The following is a 7,329-nucleotide window of genomic DNA, read 5'->3' on the forward strand; positions in this document are numbered from 1 at the left end:
CATGTCTCGGTTTTTTTTTGCCGGCAACATTGACATATTGATTTTTGTTTTTGGTAACAGATTGACATATCCTACTATATTAACTGGGAAGTACAAATATGAAACTAATCTTAAAATATGTAAAACATTACATTTACATGCCATTAGAAAAACGTAATTAATTAATTAATCTTTATTAATTATAATAAACAAAAAATTATCAACAGATCAAATTAAATTAAATCTACAAAATTAAATAGAATCTATTCGAATCTAAACAAATTTGTACATAAAAATAAAAAATATTTTTTTTAAAAATAACAGCTAAGATTTTATAAATCTAATCGAATAAAATCTACAACTACAAACTTTATCAATATTTTTTACTAACACAGGTTAGAAATTTTATTAACAATCTAATAGATAAAATCTATATCAGTTCCGTTTAACAGTTTAGATTTTAAAAATTAATAAATAACATAATAATAAAATAAACTATTACAAATTTTCATCAAAAAAAAAGTTCAACCAGCGGTTTTCCGCGGGTTAGTATCTAGTTGATTTGGAAACGTAAAAAAAAATATATTTTCTTGAAATTTAAACTTAATGCGCGATTTTAATTATGTAAGAAAATATTCAAATATATTATATAATCTTATTTAATATATTGAAGGCTGCAAATTTATATGTCATTCAATTCATTAATTTTTAAGGCATTATTAATTTCAATTAACAAGTGAAACTGGTTTATTGATCTGTTCATTTATAAACCAGTTTTAGTTAAAAAAACATTCTTTACTAATATGTTTCTCATAATATTTTCAAAAACAATAATAATATTATAAATATAAGACGAAAAAATATATCTAGGATGACATATCAGTATATCTCAATTAATTCTTTAATTTTGTTTTATATCAATTATACTATTAAAAGTTCTATATTAATTCTTATTTTTAATGGAAAGATAAATACCAAAGTATTAGGATTTGAAGAGGTTATACTACAATTGTGGATTTGAAATAATTATCAAATATCTTAGTCCAAATTTTTTTTGATAGAAATGGTTCAAAAACAGCTAATTAAACAAAAGAATACAGTTAAAGGTTTACAATGATTTTATGTATAATAAGAACAAACATTATATATATATTTGCCTATTTTGAAATCTCTCTCACAGCGTTAACCCTATGACTCCAAAAATCTATTCTTTCTCCGACGCCGGTGTAGCCATGGATTGCCGGCGTGATAACTCTCTAATTTATATGTTTTTTAGCATCCATTTTTGTCCATATTTTACATAGTTCATACCTCTAACTTATCATTTTTAGGTCATTAACTGTAGGAATTCACTTTTAGGCCATTTAGGGTGTTGCATTTTTGCATTTGCATATTTTGGATGAAAACAGGTGCTAAAGAACCAAAAATGGGAAAAAAACAAGGACAACTCGAGCATGTACCCGAAGGAGCCATCGAGCTGCAAGAACAAGTCCGAACCCCAACACGATCGGGAGGATCCAAGAGCATGAAGAGCAACCCGAAGATCCAGAGGAGTAACCCGACTTCACCCTCATGTACCCCATCGAGTAGATCATCGGGCAGGTCTGGGAAGCTAGGTCAAACGGGTTTCCATATATAAACCCCCTCCTCTCCTAGCTCGCAAACGAGCACGCCGCAGACCCGCAAACCAGAGAGCGAGAGCTTCAGTGAGAGAACTGAGCTACTCAAATATTTTCCTTCTTGTTTTGCATTTTTATTTTGTAGTTTTCTTAGATTTCTATCTTGTACTCTTTCTACTCTATTCTATCTTTTAATACAATGCAATTTTCATTCATTTTCGTTGCTTTGTTATTCGTTTCTATGTCCGAGTAGTGTAGTAAAGTTTCTAGGGATGGGATAGATGATTTTTTGTTCTTGATCAGTTAGGATGCCTTAGTTGATTGTAAATGATTGATAGATTTCCTTCTAGGTTGGTGTTCTTAATGCTGTCAACAGACCGAGAGGTTGAGATTAGATCTAGGGCGTTTACAAATGCTACAGGCCGAAAGGAGTAGATAAAATGCTTGATTTATCCAATGCTAGAGGTTTACTTGACTCTGAGTAAGAAGTTAGATGAGTTTAAGTTTACTGACAATAATGAATCGTTCTTAATGCCTGCTTGTTCATATTGCTAGTGCGACAGTGTGGTAATGTGTTCAAGGTTGATTGTTGCTAGTTCGAGAGTGTGGTGACAAGGTTTTAGAGGTTCATTGTCTAGGAAATAGTTGCTTGAGGCATGTAAGGCATCCATACTGGTCTAGAATACTTAGGATTCGATTACCCCCATCCTTAGGAACTTTCGTATTTTATTTGTTTACATTTTCTTTAACTTACTCGACTACCTACCCGATCAGGGTCAAGATAACCTGCATCGAGTAATACCTCGAGCTGTTCATATCTCACTTGCATATTCGATCACCCCACTCGATCCTGTACTCGATTGCTTGCATCGAGTGCTTAGGTCGTGTGGTTTCCCTTTTTATATTTTTTTCTTTTGTTTATTTTAGGATTGTTAGAATCAAAACCCTATCTGCTTGGCTTGACTTGTATTGTACTGATCATATCCTTCCTGCTAGCAATAGAAAACCATTTGGATTGATAACCCTTTGTACTACAACTACATAGGGAATTGATACCCTGGGTGAAAACCTGTCTATCAATGGTTGTTTTAATTTTGCTATGTTTAGGATTTCAGCACTTGCTAGATCAAGTTCGTTTGTTTATATTCGGTTCGGATACTCACTTGTTTGCTTTCACATTGTTTGTTTTGAATCTCAGGTACAACCCGAGTACCCACCCGACCCGTCACTCGATCACCTGGATCGAGTTGATCCTCGTGTACACCCTTGGATACCTACCCGTGCATGCAAACACAATCCAGAGGTAGCCAGAACCTAAGTCCTTTCATCGAAAACATCGACAGACCTCGGCTAGTCAGACAACAACAAGTTCAACTGGAACCAGCAATCATTGAAGAGACGATGAATAATCAGAACGGTCCACCAGCTCCTCAAGCAAGGACCAATATAGGAGCAGTAGATGCTCCATCTACTCACACTCAAAGGAATGGCATTGTGCCACCAGCTGTGCAGAACAAAAATTTGAGATCAAGAGTAGTCTCATCCAGATGATACAGAGCAATAAGTTTCATGGATTACCAATGGAGGACCCATTGGATCATCTGGATGAATTTGATAGGCTCTTTAGCCTCACTAAGATCAATGGAGTCAGTGAAGATGGATTCAAGCTCATGCTTTTCCCATTCTCTTTGGGAGATAAAGCACACATCTGGGAGAAATCGCTCCCTAAGGAGTCCATCACCACTTGGGAAGCGTGCAAGAAGGCATTCCTCGCCAAATACTTCTCCAACTCCAAAACCGCAAGGCTGAGAAATGACATTTCTGGCTTTGTTCAGAAGAACAACGAAACGTTTAGTGAAGCTTGGGAACGTTTCAAGGGATACACTACTCGATGTCCACATCACGACTTCAGTAATGCTTCATTGCTGAGCACACTTTACCGAGGAGTGGTCCCCAAGATACGGATGTTGCTGGACACCGCAAGTCATGGTAACTTCCTCAACAAGGATATCGATGAAGGTTGGGACCTAGTGGAGAACTTGGCTCAGTCTGATGGTAACTACAATGTAGATTACGATCGATCTGTCCGATCAATGGGAAAAGAAGATGCCAAGTACAAGAGGGACATGAAAGCCCTCAATGACAAGCTCGATCAGCTCCTCAACCAGCAGAAGCATGTTCATGCTATATCAGAGGAAGAGCAGTTTCTACAACAAGATGGGGAGACTATGCAGCTAGAGGATGTTAACTACATCAACAACCAAGGAGGTTACAACAGATGGTATAACAACTTCAAACCGAATCCGAATCTGTCTTATCGAAACCCGAATGTTGTGAATCTTCAGGACCAAACTTACCCATCTGCAGTTCAAGGGAACCAGGTCCAACAGAAGCCTTTTGTCCAATACAACCAAGGTTATGCACCTAAGCAGCAATACTCTGGAACCTACAACCAACCACCTAGATTCCAACAACCACAAGGTCCACCAAACCAATCACAAGAAGCTGAGTTACGCGGTCTCATTCAGCAAATGATTCAGAATCAGGCTACAGCTTCTATGGACATAGCGAAACGGTTCGCAGATATGAGCAACAAGATCGACTCAGGATACAATGATCTCAATGCCTAGTATGAATCACTCAACACAAAGGTTTGATACCTGGAAGGCCACCACAACAACCAACCAGCCCCAAAGATCAACCAACTCCCAGGTAAGGTTGTTCAAAACCCCAAGGATTATGCGACTGCTCAAGCCATCTTCCTTGATGATGACTATGAGGATTACCTCACTGGGGACAGTGATGATCAAGATGGGGAGGATGTGGAACACCCAATGAAAAATGAGGCCAAGTACTATATATCCGAGTATGAACTCGAGCCTTCACCCGAAGAGACTGATCGAGTTGATGATCGAGCAATGGTTCGAGAATCACAAACTGAAGAACAACCCGAAGTGGAACCCGATGACCTACACGATGGTGTTGATCGTATGATGCATCGAATAGATGTTGAAAAGAGAGATCAGCCTCAACCACCTGCAACAGTAGAAGGGGAGTTAGAGGAAAGGTTCAATGCTGCACTTGACATCCAGCTGGAGGCGCTTGCAGAGCGAATGGCTAATCATAAAGCTCCACCACCTAAGCTTTTGCCCCCACACGAGCTTCAGAAGGAAGTTGCCAAGGAAGCAGCTCGATTGGAGGATGAGGTTAAGGAAGCTGTCAAGGAGATCGGTTTTGAGATTCTGAGAAGTGGAGTTTGCTTGGATCCTGAGCTGCGAATTGAGGAAAAACTTGAAGATCCTGGCTCTTTCACCTTGCCGTGTTCGATAGGACTTCGGATCTTCAAGAACTGTTTGTGCGAGCTTGGAGCTTCAGTTAGCATTATGCCGCTATCAGTTGCCAACAAGATGGGATTCACTGATTTTAAACCAAGTAAATTGTATTTGGTTCTGGCTGATAGAAAAGTGAGGCATCCGATTGGTATCCTGGAAAATCTGCCTCTCAGGATTGGAAGATTGGAAGTGCCTACTGACTTCATGATCCTTGATATGGAGAAGGAACCAGATGATCCACTGATTCTAGGAAAACCATTCTTGGCAACAGTAGGTGTTGTGATCGAGGTGAAACAAGGCAAGATCAGGATAGAGCATGGTGAGCATTTCAAGATGGAGTTTGATGTGAAGAAAGGGATTAAGAGGCCAACCATTGATGGTCAAGCTTTTTCCACTAAGACCAAACAAAGGAAGGTGCAACATCTTGAAGAGGTCAACACCACATTTGCTTTAGAACCTGGACAAAACCTGGAAAATCTGTTGAACCAGCCTACTACAGTGGAGAGGACTCCAGAACCTCTTCCACATAGACCCCATGCTTAAGGAGCATAAAGAGTCAAGCTTAGTGACTTTAAACAAGCTCACTTGGGAGGAAGTCCCAAAAGTATCTTTTAAATTATAGTTTATTTGTTTTATTTTTTTTTTTTATCTTTTTGCAAATTTATAAAAAAAAAAAAATGGAAAATCGGAAAGAGGAAAATTGGGGAACCCGAGGGTCAACTCGACACCATACTCGATGCCCCTGATCGTGTCTCTGCTTGGGTGGCGAGTGGAGTCCGAATTCCACAAGGAAGCCCACTCTCGGTGAAGCCCACCAACCGAACCCTAGCCTATTTAAGGGATTTCGACATTCTCTCCCCAAGAATCACCGATAAGTATCTCTTAACCCTAGAGTTTTTGCTTTCCAAAGTTTCTATTCTATTCTCTCTCAAACTCGAGCTTTATTCGATTTCTTTGGGACTAACCCTATTGACCTCGAGACTTAGCCTTTTTCTTCTCAACGAATCAAAGATGGAGCCAATTGCTAAAACTTAGCAAAGGAAGGGAAGAAGATCGACCTCCGCCGCTGCTACAACTGGAGGTGATGCCGTTGAAGCTCGAGAGTCTCAAGGGAGAGGAAACGTTCCACATTCCCAACCGTTGGTTGGACGTTTTGCCTCCCCAACCCGATGCTCAACCCGATCCACCACCCGATCCGATACTCGTGTAATCGATCGAGTAGGACCCCGAGTTCGCTCACCGAGTCCAATGGCGAGTGCTGTCCGCCGTTCTACTCGACGTAGGGACCTGTCCACGTCCGAAAAAACCCTTACCAACCCTATGGAGGACGATTCTGATGCTGGAGGAGAAGAGCAAGGGGAGATCCAAACCTCTCGATCAAGGAACAGAGCCGCGGTTGCAAGAGGGAAGAGACCGGCTTTAGAGAAGGCTGAGAAGGTAGTTAAGAGAGCAGTTGAGGAAGAGGATCAACACGCCAAGGAGGAGGACCGAGAGAGAGAAGAGGAGCAGAGAGAGTGGACTCGCCAAGCCTCGCGGAGGCTAAAGCAGAAGGAAGTGGACACTCCGGCAAGACTATTCAAAGTCTTCCGGAAGATGAGCTTTGTTGGAACCCGATACCCTCACCGCGAGACCATGAAGCAATTGGGCATCTCTAGGGATGTTGAGTTTCTGTTCGATATGTGCCACCTGGGCCATATGATGCGAGCCCACCTCGAAGCCTATGAGGAGGAGACAGTGCATTTGCTTTCGACCTTGAAGCTGCACTATTTCGAGGACCATCCGACCCTACTACCCGATGGGGGGATCAGGTTCATCACCTTCTCCACGAGGAACAAAGACTACCGACTCAGTTTCAAGGAGATGGAGAAGCTATATGGCTTCAAAGATGGTAGTGGAGAAGGAATGGAGGTTAGCAAGGAAGAAATGAGGTTCCTATGGCTGAAAATAGGAGACAAGAACCCCTACAAGCCCACAAGCTCCAAATCCGCTCAAATAAGGAGCCCTGTCTTGAGGTATTTTCACAAGTCCCTTGCATGCACTCTTTTTGCAAGAAAAGAGTCTGCGAATGTGACCGATCATGAGCTCCAGCTGTTAGACATAGCACTGTGTGGAGTTTTGGATAGCGCTAGGGATGGAACACCACTAGTAAGGGATGCTGCTGATACTAGTATGGTGTTTGTGTTACTCAATCAATTCCTCTACCTGAAATTGTGGGCCGTGAAAAGAAGAAAAGGAGGCGGAGAGATCTCCATTGGGGGACTAGTCACACCGATCCTAGTGGCGTGCGATGTGCCTTTGAAGGGAATTGTGCACGAACCAAGATAGCTGGATGCGGATTACCTCGTGCTGGCAAGATTTTTGGCCTATGAGAGGCCTAATGACATGATGCTGTTCAAGTT

The 7,329-nt window shown here is 41.0% G+C and overlaps 1 non-coding gene across 1 annotated transcript; it reads right to left on the reverse strand.

Moving 5' to 3' along the window:
• Positions 1-3,400: 3,400 nt before the first annotated feature.
• Positions 3,401-3,507, reverse strand: LOC147919765 (small nucleolar RNA R71). The gene has a single exon (XR_015594190.1). It is a non-coding gene; the product is annotated as a small nucleolar RNA R71 (small nucleolar RNA).
• Between the last annotated feature and the right edge of the window lie 3,822 nt (positions 3,508-7,329).

This window comes from Camelina sativa, chromosome 20 (assembly GCF_030686135.1).
Source record: "Camelina sativa cultivar CO46 ecotype springtype chromosome 20, ASM3068613v1".
Classification (NCBI taxonomy): domain Eukaryota; kingdom Viridiplantae; phylum Streptophyta; class Magnoliopsida; order Brassicales; family Brassicaceae; genus Camelina; species Camelina sativa.